Raw genomic sequence first — 15,499 nt, 5'->3', positions numbered from 1 at the left:
AACTATGCCAGCAAGAAGTAACCTGTCCTGGTCATAGAACTAATAATTGGTCTGAACCCATGTCACTCTGATACCAGAGCCAGAGCCGTCCCGGGGGGTAACAGAGGCTGTGCTGTTGTGTCTGATGTAACCCACATGGGGCTTTCCTCCATCCCCTCCCCACACTACCACCATTCACGTTCCTGCAGAGAGCTGCTCACACCCGACTTCAGCTCTTATCACGTGAAATGTGAGGCATGTGTCTGGAAGGTGCAATCGGGTGTGATTTTCCACTCATTACCAGTGTCATTCATTGCAATTAGCGTAATAGAAGCAGGACCTTCATGTATTATTATCATATCTTCTCACAAAGCAGAGTTCAGAACCAGCGTCTGCTACTTACTAGCGCTATAGAGTTGGGCGAATTCTTATTATTGTTATCATTATTATTGACTGTGCCGTGGGGCTTGTGGGATCTTAGTTCCCTGACTAGGGACTAAACCCGTGTCCTCAGCAGTGAAAGCGCAGAGTCTTAATCACCGGACCGCCAGGGAATTCCCTAGAGTCGGGCAAATTATTTAACCCTTCTGAACCTTAGGTTATGCATGTGTGATGTGGGGAGAGCGGTTCCAGTGTTCCAGAGTAATGAGAATAACCACAGATGTGTCTGTAAGGTGCCTGGCACACAGGACAACACAGCTGCTCCGTGAGCTGTGTCACCGTCCACATCGCTCCTGTCCCATCCCCTGCCTGCCTTGATTCTGACTCTTCCGCTGCACCTTATATAGCATTTCAGCTATGTTATGTGTTACCTGTCGTGGTTTGAATTAGTCATCTATGGCTGTGCAACAAACTACTCCAAACTTAGCAGCCTAAAGCAATAAACATCTATTTTCTCCAGGTTTCTGTGGGTCAGGGATCTGGGCACAGCTTCCTGGGTTGGCTCTGGCTCAGCCTCCTGTTGAGATTGCAGTCAAGATGTCAGCCGACCTGCAGTCAACTCAAGGCTCAACTGGGGGAGAATCTGCTTCCGAGCTCACTCACGTGGCTGCTGACGTGTTTCAAGAGATCTGCTTCCAAGCTTTTCAAGTGGGTGTCTCTGCAGGGCTGTCTCACGCCAAGGCACTGGCTTCCCCCAGAGCAAGCCGCCTAAGACAGAAGGGGACAAGACACCTAAGATGGAAGCCATGGTCTTTTTATAGCTGAATCTCAGAGGTGACATCCCATGACTTTTGCTGCCTTTTTATTCCTTAGAAGCAAGTCAATAAATGCAGCCAACACTCAAGAGGAGGGAATAATACAAGAACCTCTATTGTATACAGAGATGTGGAGATCATTGGGGCCATATGAGAGTCTGCCTACCTGGTGGTTTAGTCTTACAGCGCTAGCCTGGGGATTGTGATGTGTCCAGTTGTATTTCGTCACTTTCATAGGAAAGTTAGTCCTGTCTTTCTGTAAGAGACTCACACCCTTTGGGAATGAAAACACTAAGCAGCTTAACCGGCTGTATCAGAAGAGCTTCAACATACCCCACGAAATAATAACAATCACGACTTCTTTTGCATAGTATTACAATACAACAGTGTTACAACTTATCACACCATGGCTACTTTCAATTCCCACTCTAAGCCTAATTATACATTTCCTCTGATCTGGTTTGTTTCTTAAGAACCTTTTCCCCTTTGGCTATCTCCCTGGTACATTTTCCACGTCCTCCTCTTTGGTCTACACACACACACACACACACACACACACACACACACACACACACTCCAGCTTCCTTCCTCAGGGAGCCCTAAAGGTCAGGAAGGTAGTCATGGTGACATGTAAATACCACTCCCAGCCCACACTGAGAAGGCAACTTGTTTATTATTCCCAACTAAGCCACTGTGTGCTCCAGCCACCTCCCCAGGGTGAAGTGTTCTGCCTCTGGATGATCTCTCGGCTCTTCTTTCCTCTTTCTCCTGCTGGCTGCCCCTTAGCCATGGCCCTGCCTAGCTGCATTAGCCTCCCAAGAGGGAACCATGTAGATCAAGTTTGACAGTTGCATCCTTTCAGGTTTCAGAGACAGATTATGTAAATATTAAACTATGCATGATGTAACTAGACAAACATATCATAAATACTAAATTAGTATTATAAATATTAACATTTTACTGTATTTTATTGTACAAGTAGAAAAACCTATCTTTTATATAAATACGACTTGCTTGGAGATTAAGAAAGTCAATCCAACAATTTGACACTTTGTGTGCTTCTGTTTCTAATAATTACTGAGAGTCTATTTTATCAGGGACAATATTTAATTATTGGGCTGTCTGTGACAGCCAATCACTCTATTAAACTTAACAATTTCTGTTTTTGAAGTATTCTTTCTCACTAAAGTAGAGAGAAATGAGGAGCCAGATGAACAGACAAAGAAAAGAATGTAAGGGACTATGAACGGGTGAATACTCTGAGGCAAAGCGATTTGATGATGACAGTTACATTGGGAAGAGGAAAAGTGATAATGGAAAAATGGAGATGCACTGGCTGTGAACCCGGAAAGAGAAATGTTTACAAAAATGAAAACGTGAAGGATCATTTCCTTATGATGGATTTTGTGCCATTTACTCTTTGCTAAAAGGTATACTGAGCAGAACACTGTGCAGAAGAGGAATCATAGTCCTTTTAAAAGGAGTTGTCAGAGACCTTATATATAGTGCTTTGTCATCCCATCTGCTGTGGTTAGAGCTGAGAAACAGGCACAGGAGAGATGAATCTTCTGATGCCCAGTGTTATTTTGTTGAAAAGCCAGGACTGAGACTCACTGAGTTCCTAGTTCAGTGGGTTTTATTAATAATTTTACTTTATGGTCTAGAAGAGAATTAGTTTAAGTTTTTCTTATAAATGTGAAGTTTGTTCTTTTCTATATCACTTAAGATGTTTAAAAATATGAAACAAGCCTACTGTATAGCACAGGGAACTATATTCAATGTCTTGTGATAAACCATAATGGAAAAGAATATGAAAAAGAACGTCTATATATGTATAACTGAATCACTTTGCTGTACAGCAGAAATTAACACAACATTGTAAGTCAACTATACTTCAATAAAATAAATTTAAAAAAAATATGAAACAAGCCTATCAAGTGAACTCTCCTTATACATGTATGTAGATTTTAGCAAGTTGTGCTTTTAATGTGAATTTTCCTCAATTCTTCTTACACAGCAGGTCCAAGAGAGATTCAAACTATCTGGTGAACGTTCATGTTCTGATTGGCTCCGGACTTTCACAGAGTAATGTCTTCACTGTTAAGCACAGGTCTTGAATAATAATCATATTCAAGCCTAATACAGTTTTACTTAGCTTTGTGCATTAGCTATCTACCTACAAAACAATTTTTTTGGTAAGTAAAATTCAATTTCAATGTATTAAAATAATGATCCATTTAAATCCTGCAGTAAATCTTTTTTGGCAAAGCAACAAAATTGAGAGAAAGCATCTCCCCATTGAAATTTGCTATAAGATTAGGTATGTTCATGCTTGATTTTCTTATAGCAGATATACTTGTAGTGTTGTCTTCCTACAAATTGATTCAGCTTATCCAAATGATAGATTTGTAATAATATTACGTACTGATATTTTCACACTAACATTTTAATTTTTTACCTCTTTTAAGGTGCCAGTAGAATTAATAAAAAGAAATGCATTTGTTTACAAATTACTCAACATATTAAGAAAATGAAATTTTTTACAGCAAGATAATGCTCTTTAGAAAGATTTCTTCCTTGTGTTTTGTGGGGGGAAATGGAAAAAAAAAAGATTTGATGGTTGATCCACTAATGGAAAATACTAAGAATAAATTAGAGTTGAGGAGGCCTCTAGATGGTTTCTGAAGTAAAGAAATATGATTGGAGAAAATATAAATACTGTACTTTTAAATAAATAAGTAAATAAATAAATAAGACATATTTCTTTATTGTTTGATTAGTAATATAATTGGAAGATGAAAAACAAGCTACCTGGTATTCTTCTTTTTTTTTAGCGGTATGCAGGCCCCTCACTGTTGTGGCCTCTCCCGTTGCGGAGCACAGGCTCCAGACACGCAGGCTCAGCGGCCATGGCTCACGGGCCCAGCCGCTCCGCGGCATGTGAGATCTTCCCGGACCGCGGCACGAACCTGTCTTCCTTGCATCGGCAGGCAGACTCTCAACCACTGCGCCACCAGGGAAGCCCTGCTACGTGGTATTCTTAAACAGTTAAAAAGTTTTTTTTTTTTTTCCTTTGGTAAATGTCAGCCTGGAAGTTCACAGCTATCTTTCTTTTCTTTAAGAAAGCTTCATTAGAGTCCCAGTCTAAGACAGCAACATAGGAGTCTCCTAAACTCACCTCCTTTTCTGGATACACTAAATCTATGGTTACTCACAGAGCAATTTCCTCTAAAAGAAATCCAGAAACTAGTTGAGTGATGTCTGTACGTTGGGCAAATGAGAAAATGCCCATATTGAAATGGGCCTTGGCACACCCTCAATTACCGGGAGCAAGTAAGAACAAAGAAGGCAGCTTGGACAATCACAAAGGTTTCAGAGACGACAAATAGCTCAGGTCAGGCTGAGCAATAAGGTTAATCTCTCACACAAGACCACTCTGTCCAGACTGGGAGAGATGGTTGTTTTACCCAATGTGCAGAATTTAGCACAGAGAGTCAAAGAAAATGAAGAAAAAAGAAGAGTAGGTTCCAAACAAAGATATGATAAAACTCCAGAAACAGACCTTAATGAAATGTAAGTGATTTACCTGATAAAGAATTCAAAATAGTGGTCAGAAGTATGCTTACTGAAGTCAAGAAAGCAATGCATGAACAAAGTGAAAATTTCAAAAAAGAGAGAATATAGCAAAGTACCAAAAAGAAAAAATAGAGCTGAAGAAAACAATAATCGAACTGAAACATTCAATAGAGGAGTTCAATAGCAGACTAGATAAAGAAGAAGAAAAAAATTAGAGAATTCAAAGAAAGGGCAGAGAAACTCATCCAATCAGAAGAGCAAAAAAAAAAAAAAGAATGAAGACAGCTTGAGAGACTTATGGGAAAACATCAAGTGGACCAGTATTCATATTATAGGGGTCCAGGAAGAGAAGACAGAGAGAGAAATGGTCAGAAAACTTATTTGAAGAAACAACAGCTGAAAACTTCCCTAACCTGGGGAAGGAAATAGACATTCACATTAACAAACTAAGGTATAAAAATCATATGATTATCTCAATAGATGCAGAAAAAGAATGTGACAGAATTCAACATTCATTTATAATAAAAGCTCTCAAAGAACTGGATATATAGGGCACATAGCTCAACATAATAAAGTCGATATATTATAAACCCACAGCTAACATAGTATTCAATGGTGAAAAGCTGATTTTCCCTAAGATCCAGAACAAGACCAGATGCCCACTGTTGTCACTTTCATTCAATAGAGTATTAGAAGATCTAGTGAGAGCAAGCAGGCAAGAAAAAAATAATAAACGGCATCCACATCAGAAAGAAAGATGTAAAACTATCTCTAGGGCTTCCCTGGTGGTGCAGTGGTTGAGAGTCTGCCTGCCAATGCAGGGGACACGGGTTCGTGCCCCGGTCCGGGAAGATCCCACGTGCCACGGAGCGGCTGGGCCCATGAGCCATGGTCGCTGAGCCTGCGCGTCTGGAGCCTGTGCTCTGCAACGGGAGAGGCCACAGCAGTGAGAGGCCTGCGTACCGCAAAAAAAATACAACAAAAAACTATCTCTATTTGCAGGTGACATGATATTATATAGATAGAAAACTCTAAAAACTCCACCAAAAACTGTTAGAACTAATAACAAATTTGGTACATTTTCAGGATACAAAATCAATAGACTAAAATCAGTTGTGTCTCTATTCATTGATAATGAACTATCAGAAAGAGAAATTAGGAAAGCAATCCCATTTACTATTGCACCAGAAAGAATGAAATACCTAGGAACAAAGTAGTGAAAAATTTGTACACTGAAAAAACATTGATTAAAGAAACTGAATGAAACACAAATAAATGGAAAGATATTTCATGTTCATGGATTTGAAAAATTATATTGTTAGAATGTCTATACTACTCAAAGCAATCTACAGAGTCAATGCAATCAATATCAAAATTCCAATGGATTTTTTCACAGAAATAGAGCAAACAATCTTAAAACGTGCATGCAACTGCAAAAAACGCTGAAAAGTCAAAGCAATCTTGAGAAAGAAGAATGAGGCTGAAGGCATCAAGTGTCCTAATTTCAAACTATATTACAAAGCTATAGTTATCAAAACAGTATGGTATTGGTATAAAAACAGACACATAGATCAAAGGAACAGAATACAGAGCCCAGAAATAAATCCATGGATATTTGGTCAACTGATTTACTACAATGGATCCTAGAATATAAAATGGGGAAACAACAGACTCTTCAGTAAATGGTACTGGGAAAACTGGAGAGCCACATGGAAAAGAATGAAACTGGACCCCTTTCTTATACTGTACACAAAAATCAAACAGAGAAAGATAAATACTACGTAGTATCACTTACATGTGGAATCTGAAAAAAAGAGTCAAACTCATAGAAACAGAGAGTAGAAAGGTGGTTGCCAGGGGGCAGAGGGAAAAGAGTGAATTTGGTAAAAGGGCACAACCTTCAGTTATAAGATGAATAATGTCTTATGAGCTAATGTAAAACATGGTATCTATAGTTGATAACATTGTATTGTATAATTAAAATTTGCTAAGAAATTAGAACATAAATGCTCTTATCAAAAAAAAAAAGAAAAGAAAGAAAGAGCTGAGTGTGTAAGGTAATGGATGTGTTAATTAACCATATGAAGGAATCCTTTCACAATGTATACAAATCACCATGATATACACTTTAAATATCTTACAATTTTGTATGTCCATTATACCTTAATAAAACTAAAATTAAAAATAATCCTTATCAGTAACCTCACAACATTTTATTCTGACAGGGCTTAAAAGGTGTTACTCCAATCAAGTTTACATAAATGTTATGGATGGTGCAAAATTCACTGGAGAAACATGACCTTTTCTAGGTTTATTCTAGTGAACTGATCAATACACTTTTATTAGCAGTGGTATTTGAATTGTCTGAATGACCCTGGTTGTTAGAAGGAACACAGTTCTGTTCATTGATATCTTTTTCTCTTATTTTTTATGCAGTAGGTCTTGGCCTTCAGTGAAGACTTAGTGTCCATAATACTTTAATTTATATTGTAGGCACCATAACTATAAAATAAGAGTGATATGAGAAAAGGATAATCTTTATGCTCTTCTTAAATCCTTTGTGGATCAAGGTGGAAAACAAATGAAGCAATAAATGAAGCCTCTGTGTTTATCCAAATGACTAAAAAATACATTTTGATCAAGTGAGATGGTGTATGTTATGGCTCTTTAAACTAAAAAGCATTATACAAATGGAAATCATCGCTCCAACCCGAGGAAGCGTGCTCATGAGCCTCCTTTAGGCTTTGCCCCACGTGTTTCTGTTTACTGGAGAAGGAAGGTGTGAAACAGAGGCAGAGAAAAAGATGGATTCAGCGGTGGGTGCTATAGTTTGTACTGGTCTCCTCTGGTATAGTCTCTTTCATGTTGAAAACTTTACAGTCTAACTTCTCCCAATCCAATAATTTACATATTGTTTACCCAAATGGAGTACTCACAGAATAGGCTTTCTTTTGGCTGGTAACTGAGAAAAGAGTACTGACAGTGACTAATGTCTAATGTCTAGTTTTCTGGGGCACGGAAAGCTCTTTTGACTACATTAATCCACAGTTTTCTTGACAGCTTTTTGAGGGTGGCATTTTTCATCTCTTTTGCAGAAATAAAGAAAATGAATACTGGAGTTAATATGAATCACCCAAGATCTCATCCCTAGTTAGCAGCAGATGCGAAAATTCAGTGCAAAATTATGGGTTTTTTCCACCAGCCTACATGACAGACAGTGTTTGCTCATCTCCATCAAGGCAAAATGTTGTTCAATATTTGTCTCATCATGAGCACATTTATCAGATTGAGAAAAACAGAAGAGTAGATAAACACAAACTGCTCATCTGTAACTTCTCTGAATCGAGGAGCAGTTTAAGTCTTCGTAATGTGAAATTTTAGACTGTTTACATACTCTTACAACCTGTAAAGCTGAACAAATAAATGATTCTGATTAATAAAAAGCAGGGAATAGCGTTTTATCTTTAGTAATGACTGAGTGGGAAGGTTATCAGACCGACCTTCCCACAGGTAACAATTATAATGTTGGACAAAATATTAAGAGAAAACTATCTGAAGATCCTGGAGAGTGACCAAAAGCAAGTGGAAACTGAAGAGGAGTCTACACTGGAAAGAGGAAATAACACTAGGTGAGGTTCTGTTTGCATGGTTTTAACAAGCGTAGCCACTATTCTCTACTGCACAGAACAGGTAATATTTCCTGTATAAATGAAAACCACTAATGTTTAGAGCAGTCTGACAGTGCTGGGGTGACCACAGCAGTTGGGAAGTGAGAGGGGGAAACCTCAGAAAGGATTGAGTGACAGTGGATGCTCCAAATTCTGCATAAACTCTGCCTATATCTCTGACTGACCTTTAATTATGCATGTGTAGTTCGGTTTTCAAGCATCTCAGTTAAGCATAAAATAACTCAACACAAAATTTCAGCTGCCATCCAGCAGAGAAGATAAAAGGCTATAGACTGAATATGTGTCCCTCTAAGTTTATATTTTGAAATGTAATCCCCAATGTGATGGTATCTGGAGGCAGAGACTTTGGATGGTGATTAGATCATGAGGGTGGCACCCTCATGAACAGGATTAGTACCCTTATAGTAGAGACTCCAGAGAGTTCCCCTGTTCCCTTGTACTGTGTGAGGACACAGTGAAAAGACGATCATTTGTGAACCAGGACGCAGGTCATCACCTGACATCGTATCTACTGGTGCCTTGATCTTGGCCTTCCCAGCCTCCAGAACTCAGTAAATTGATCAGTGACTGGCACATAGCGGCCACTCAATAAATAAATAACACAACATGACTTGGCCCTGGATGTAATTTACAACTGCCTGTTGGGTACATTTGCCTGTATACTATTTGTGAACTTTTTAAATTAATTCTATTGATGTATACATTTTAGACAATAAAAGGTTCCCATTTTAAGTACACAGTTTGATGCGTTTAATAAATGTACACACCCACGTAACAACCACAATCAAGATGTAGAATATTTCCATCATCCCAGAAAGTTCCCTCATGCCTTTTGCCATCAATCTTTCTATCCACATCTCTTCCTGAATCCCTGGCTGCAGGTACCCAGTGATCTACGTTGTACCACTTATACTAATTTGCATTTTCTAGAATTTATATATGTATATAAAAGGAATCATACAGTATATACTTTTTTGTGTCTGGCTTTTTTTTTTGCTAAGCATGCTGTTTTTGAAATTCATCCACATTGTTACAAGTATTAGTAACATTAGAAAAGTAGTAGAAGAGGAACAAACTTCTTTTTATTGCTGTTATTCCATTGTTTCAGTGTAGTATTCATTTATCTGTTGATGACTATTTGGATGGTTTCCAGTATTTGGCTATCTTTAACAAAATTGCTATCAACATTTGTAAACAAGCTTTTGTATGGAAATACCCAGGGGTAGAATGGCTGGATCATTAAGGTAGGTATATACTTATAAAAAAACTTAAAAATTGTTTTCCAAAAGTGGTTTTATCATTTTACACCCCCACCAGCAAAGCCTGAGTTCCAGTTGCTCCATATCAGTAACATTTGAGACTATCAATCTTTTTCTTTTTAGTCATTCTAGTGGATGGGGGTGGTGTCTTCCTTTAAAATTCACATGCTCAAACCTCTGAATCCCCATTTTACCCCATCTTACCAGCTATCACTTTGGACTTTCACTTTAAAAGAAATTAATGACAACCATCATAGTCAAAAAATTAATAATAGTACAACAACAACACCATAAATGGAGAACTTTTTTTTTTTCCTTTGCGGTATGCGAGCTTCTCACTGTTGTGGCCTCTCCCGTTGCGGAGCACAGGCTCCGGACGCGCAGGCTCAGCGGCCATGACTCATGGGACCAGCCGCTCCTGTGGCACGTGGGATCTTCGCGGATTGGGGGACGAACCCGTGACCCCCGCATCAGCAAGCGGACTCTCGACCACTGCACCACCTGGGAAGTCCCCCATTAAAGGAGAATATATCCTTCTTAACCTTAGAGTATAAGCTTCATGAGGGCAAGACCTATCTGCAGCACCATGTGTGGAGCATGGTAAGTACATTTACTAGTTATCTGTTGCTGTGTAACAAATTATATCAAATCTTAGCAGCTTAAAATAACAAACATTTGTTTCACACGGTTTCTGAGAGTTCGGAATCCAGGAGCAGCTTAGTTGAGTGGTCCTAGTTCCTGGTCTATCAGGAGGTTGCACTTAGGAGATTGGCTGGTTCTACAGTCATTTGAAGGCGTGACTGAGGCTGGAGGGTTGGCTTCCAAGATTACTCACTCACATAGCTATGGGGAAGACTGTCGTGTGGGTCTCTCTATTGGGTTGCTCAACACGGCAGCTGGTTTCTCCAAAGTGAGTGACCCCCAGAACAAAGATAGACGTTGATTACACAGACAAACCAGTACATAGTGAATATTTATTGATTGAACAGATGTGTGCCTGACACTATGCTAAGCGTTTTACTAACACCATCTTATTTAATCCTGATAACAGCCCGTGGACCATTGTCCTCATTTGTGCTGATAAAACTGAGGCTTTTAAAAGTGAAGCAACCTGTTCCACAAAGCTATTAGGTGGCAGAGCCAGAGTTTAAAGTTAGACCTCTCTAGCCCCAGTGGATGTGAAAAATGGTTCCCATTGAAAATGAATTGCATTATTCCAAAAAAATTAGATTTCTATGGTCGTTTAAATTTTGTTTGAGTCCAAGTCATATACATATGGGGAAAGAAACTAGAAATTATATCAATAGGGAAACCCTCAAACTCTTCAGGAGGATAAAGAATTGCTTCCCTAATTCTCCACTTGGCAAAGTGTTTTCATTTCTCCTCTCTTACCAGACTAATGTTTCAGATTCTCGGCAAATCTTTGGAAATGAGGAGAGTCAAGAATTCTGCCACTGACTTTCCAAAGAGCCAAGACAAGCCGGTCATTCAGTGTACATATGGAACTATGGTAGTTGCAGGGGTCTACAGAGCAAGTGAGAGAGTACCTGATGTCCAAAAGGTCACAGTCTTTTGGGGATTAAGGTGATACAAAAATAATCTAACACAGGGAAGTATAAGTGCCATGGAGAGGCACACAGGGAATGCTTCTTGAGGTTTGAATTTTTAAAAAGATCAGCCACATTTGGTGTTTATTATAATAATCTAGTGTGATAATCTCTGGAAGTCAATAGAAGATTAAGATGGGGGGCCAGGCCTTCTTTATTTTTATTATTATTTTTAAGCAGTTGGAAAACTTACAAGGCCAGTGACTTGCTTACCATTCCAGACCCAGGCTCTCAGGCAGGAACCACAGTCTCCCACTAAGGTGGCACAAAGTGGGTTTCTGGAATGCAAGAATGAAGGAAGAGTGACTAATGTTCAAAGTCCGGGTAACCTCCCTTGAGAATGTAGGAATCAAGCCAGGACAAACAAAAGACAAGGTGGAGTGGGTAGGGCAGTGGAGTTTAGGGATTGATTTGAATTAGAGTTAAGGTGATAATGCCAGGGTAGAAACAGACAAGGCAATGGTACTTGGACCCATCCTCACTGACTGGGAAGTGAAAAGCTGTCCTAGTAGAGTTGAAATGATGAAATGTTCCCCTCCCCACTCACCCCAGGAAAACTGTCTGGTGCACGGTTGGAACTGAGACCACATATGCCTTGCAGAAACTAGTTTTGGACCCAGATTTGCTTTGGCCATGGAGCGCACTCAGCTTTCAGTCTTCTGCAGAAATGCGGATTCTGTGGCTCCAGATTTTAGCAGTTTGGGGGCAGTAGTGGGGGTGGAAAAGCCTGGGTGGTGTCTACTCAGAGGTCACAGGTCCAGTTCACTTGAAGCAGAAGGTGTGAGGACTAGGGAGGGGGCCAGGTGAGGAGTCAGAGTAGACCCCCAAAAAACAATCCATAAATGTGATTGGTTTTCACCTGGTCAGCAACCCTTTGCGAAGGAGCCAGTTTGGTTATTTGGAGATAGGAAGAGGGTCAATTCAGGGTTCTGGTCCTAGTCCCTTGATACGAATCAGGGGCAAGGGAATGGTCATTATCACCCAGTGGTGAGCCTCCTGGGTCCTCCCCAGCTACTCCTTGGGCTGCAATCTACTGTTTGCAAGAGACTGGGTGTTGGTGCAGAAACGCAGGAGCCAGATGGAGGATGCTCAGCCGGCAGCCCCCACGAGACCTGCCCCACCTCTCCCGCTCCTCCCTCCTCACCTGTCCAGGCTAGTCGCCAGGGACCAACATCTGGCCAGGCTGGAACGGGCTCAGAAACTAATCTTTGCCAGCTCGTTTTTGTATGTGGGCTTCTGATGGGGTGCATCCACATCTGTGAGAATCTCGTAGACTCTCCGACGCCTATGTTGGTGGTTTGCGGAGAGGGATCTCCTATTACTGTGTACAGAGACGATGATTACTGAGAATGCTACACAGCCTGCAGGCGGTGCCCGAGGACCAGGGGCAGGGCAGGGGCCGGGGTGCCGTGCGGGGCCGGGGGCGGCCCGCTCACTTCGGGGGTGTTGGAGCAGCGCGCACGCAAGTGGCCAGGAAAGCCGCAGCCAGGGCGGCGGAGACACCTCAAAACCACACGGAACCTTGGGGCTCCGGCCGCCCACGGCGCGCAAGGTACGCTTCGGGGCGGTCCCGCCTGACCCCGGAAGGGAAAGTGGTTTTGGGGAAGGGGAGCGAGGAGAGCGAGTTAAGTAAAAGTAGAAAACAAAGTTATTCTGCTCCCCCCGGGCTGCCTCGCCCCTGCCTCTTCTTTGCCCCGGGCTCCTTCAGAGGGGCTCCCTCCGATGCCGCGACACTCCCTGGGTCCCAGCCTGAGTAGGGGGACCGCTAGCGTCTGACCGCTGCTACCCCGACCCTCCGGATCCAGGTCGCCGCGAAAACCCGGAGCGGAGCATCTCTCGGGCGGGAGCCGCCCTGGGCGCGAGCCCACTGGCGCGCATGCTCAGTCGCGTGGCGGCGGCGAGTAGGAAGCTCAGCGCGGCTCCACACTTCTCCTCCTCCCCTCCCCTCCCCTACCCCTCCCCCTCCCCCAAAGTTCCTTTTCTTTCTATACAAAGCGACTTGCTGTTTTCTGAGTAGTCGTTGTAGCTTGTGCAGTTGGGAAAACGTTCTGTGCCGATAAGTAGTTTATATACATATCTACGTACTAGTGCCCGGCACTTGTGACCGGGCAGGTGAGGAGCCAGGTGGCCGGGGCCGTTCCCGGCTGGAAGGACCGAGCGCGGCATCCGGCTCCCGGGGCGGTCTCCTTGTCTCGCATTCCCCGATCGCTGGCCGGGGCGCCTTTTCCCTTCGGCCTGGACTGGGCCGGGAGGAGGTGGGCAGCGCGCGAGAGAGCCGCGCTATCTCGGCATCTTCCGAAGAATGTGCTCCGGGCCTTATCGCGGGTGGGCCGTGCCGGGAAGAGCTGTAGCTGCCCGGGCTCCGGGACCGGCCGTGGGGGGCGGGGCAGGAGGGGGGCTGCGCGCGCGGAGCTGTGGGCAAGTGCTCTGGTGCCCTGCCTGCGTGGACCTGTTGTGTGGAAGGAGCCGCGGTGAACGTCAGCAGAGGCTCTGCCGGGTGGGCCAGGCTTGCAGCCGCCGCTCCCGGAGAGGCCAGGTTCAGCCTGCTGACTTCTGCCCTTGCAGTGATGAGTTACCTCTTCAGAGTTGTTTATGTAAATTAATCACCCTGCCGCGGCCAGGCTTGTCAAGCGACACATGCTGATTGTGCTTTAATGGAGGGTCAGGGACTGCGAACTTTTACCCTTCGAGCTTGCCCGGAAAACTTAGCTTGAGTAAGCCTGAAGGAGGAAGGTAGCCCAAATCCAGGGCTGTGCAGGAAGTCGGGGCAGTTAATCCGAAGGTGTGCAGGAAATAGAGAGGCTGCTGGCAGGCGAGAGAGGACCTGAAGGCCCGAGCGTTGGAACTCAGATGTCTTGCAGGACCCTTTGTTAACACAAAGCCAAGACACGGTCACAGAAACACTCACCAGTCAAATGTTCTGGCATGTTAGAATGACCCGATTTGTCCTCCAGCCCGATAGAGTGTTTTAAACAGCAGAACTGTGTTTTTCTCAACATTTCAAGTGTTGTTATTCTTCTTGGATTAACTTTCCTTGGTCTGCGTAGAACTGATTGGATGGTTTGCTGTGTGCAGTGGGGGTGTGTGTGTGATTATCCTCACTAGGGTCTTTGCAAAGCCCCCCAGGCTTTATTTAGCCTAGAAGCAGAAAAGCCATCCAGTTCCCTCCGGCATTTATTATTTTGCGGGCATTTTCAAACACATGGTTTTGTCTGGCCTTTAGCTTCCTTAAATTTGACTTAAAAGTCATGAGTTCACTTACTGCCTTAAGTTCTAATAAGTTTTAGGCATTGCTACTGCCAGGAATATAGAATACTGTATGTAATTTAATACTTTTCAAGGGCTTCAGAATAAAGTTGTTAAAGCTTGAGTGAAAAGCTGTTGGACTTAGAAATGTTTCAGTGCTCTTTGTGGTGTTTTTGTTTGTTTGTTTTCTTTTGTAGAGCTGGAAGGTTTCCTGTGACTGGATTGGCTTTTCACTCCCTTCTGCAAAGTTTGTGGGTTTTTCTGTAATGTTGGGGGATTCAGCTTGGTATGGGAAATTATGGGGTTTGGATGTGTTAGGTATTTCTACTGATTCTAAATGGAAACTTCTCAGAAGCTCAAAATACAGTCTGATAGCCCTCAGTAAATATGGTAATAAACAAGCTTTTCAAAGGCTAGAAGTGGTCTGGCATATGGGTAATTGCTCTTACAGCTCTTAAAGTAGTTTCATAGTTTTCAAGTTGTGTAAAATCTGTTTCTCCCTGACTTTTCATGTGCCTGGGTGTGTACAAGCCAGACTCCAGCAACCGCCTTCAAAACACGGATGTTTCATTCACAGTCTTTGCTTGGGCATCCGTTGTCTCCCGTCTGAGGTCTGTATAACTCATTACCGCTGCTCACTGCAGTCCTGGCCCCCTCCCCCAGCCCCTGTCTTCTTACCTGCCACGTCACCAGTGGGCCTCTTCTGCGGACAAACCTCCAAGGTCCTCGTGGTGGTGGCCATACCTGTATTATGTTCTCGTCTCCGTGATTCATTTGCAGCCAAAGGGGAAGCCTGCATCCCCCAACCCCCATAGCAAAAGTACACATGCTCCGCAGCCTTCAGCACTGAGAAAAGCATCTCCTCTCCCTGAAAGTCTGCAGCCTCTGATTTGCTCCAATCCCCTTGTTTTCCAAATTGAGACTCAGGATTGAAGTGACTTTCAGGG

Source organism: Neophocaena asiaeorientalis, unplaced genomic scaffold, assembly GCF_003031525.2.
Source record: "Neophocaena asiaeorientalis asiaeorientalis breed wild unplaced genomic scaffold, Neophocaena_asiaeorientalis_V1.1 scaffold46, whole genome shotgun sequence".
NCBI lineage: Eukaryota > Metazoa > Chordata > Mammalia > Artiodactyla > Phocoenidae > Neophocaena > Neophocaena asiaeorientalis.
This window is presented reverse-complemented; position numbering follows the sequence as displayed.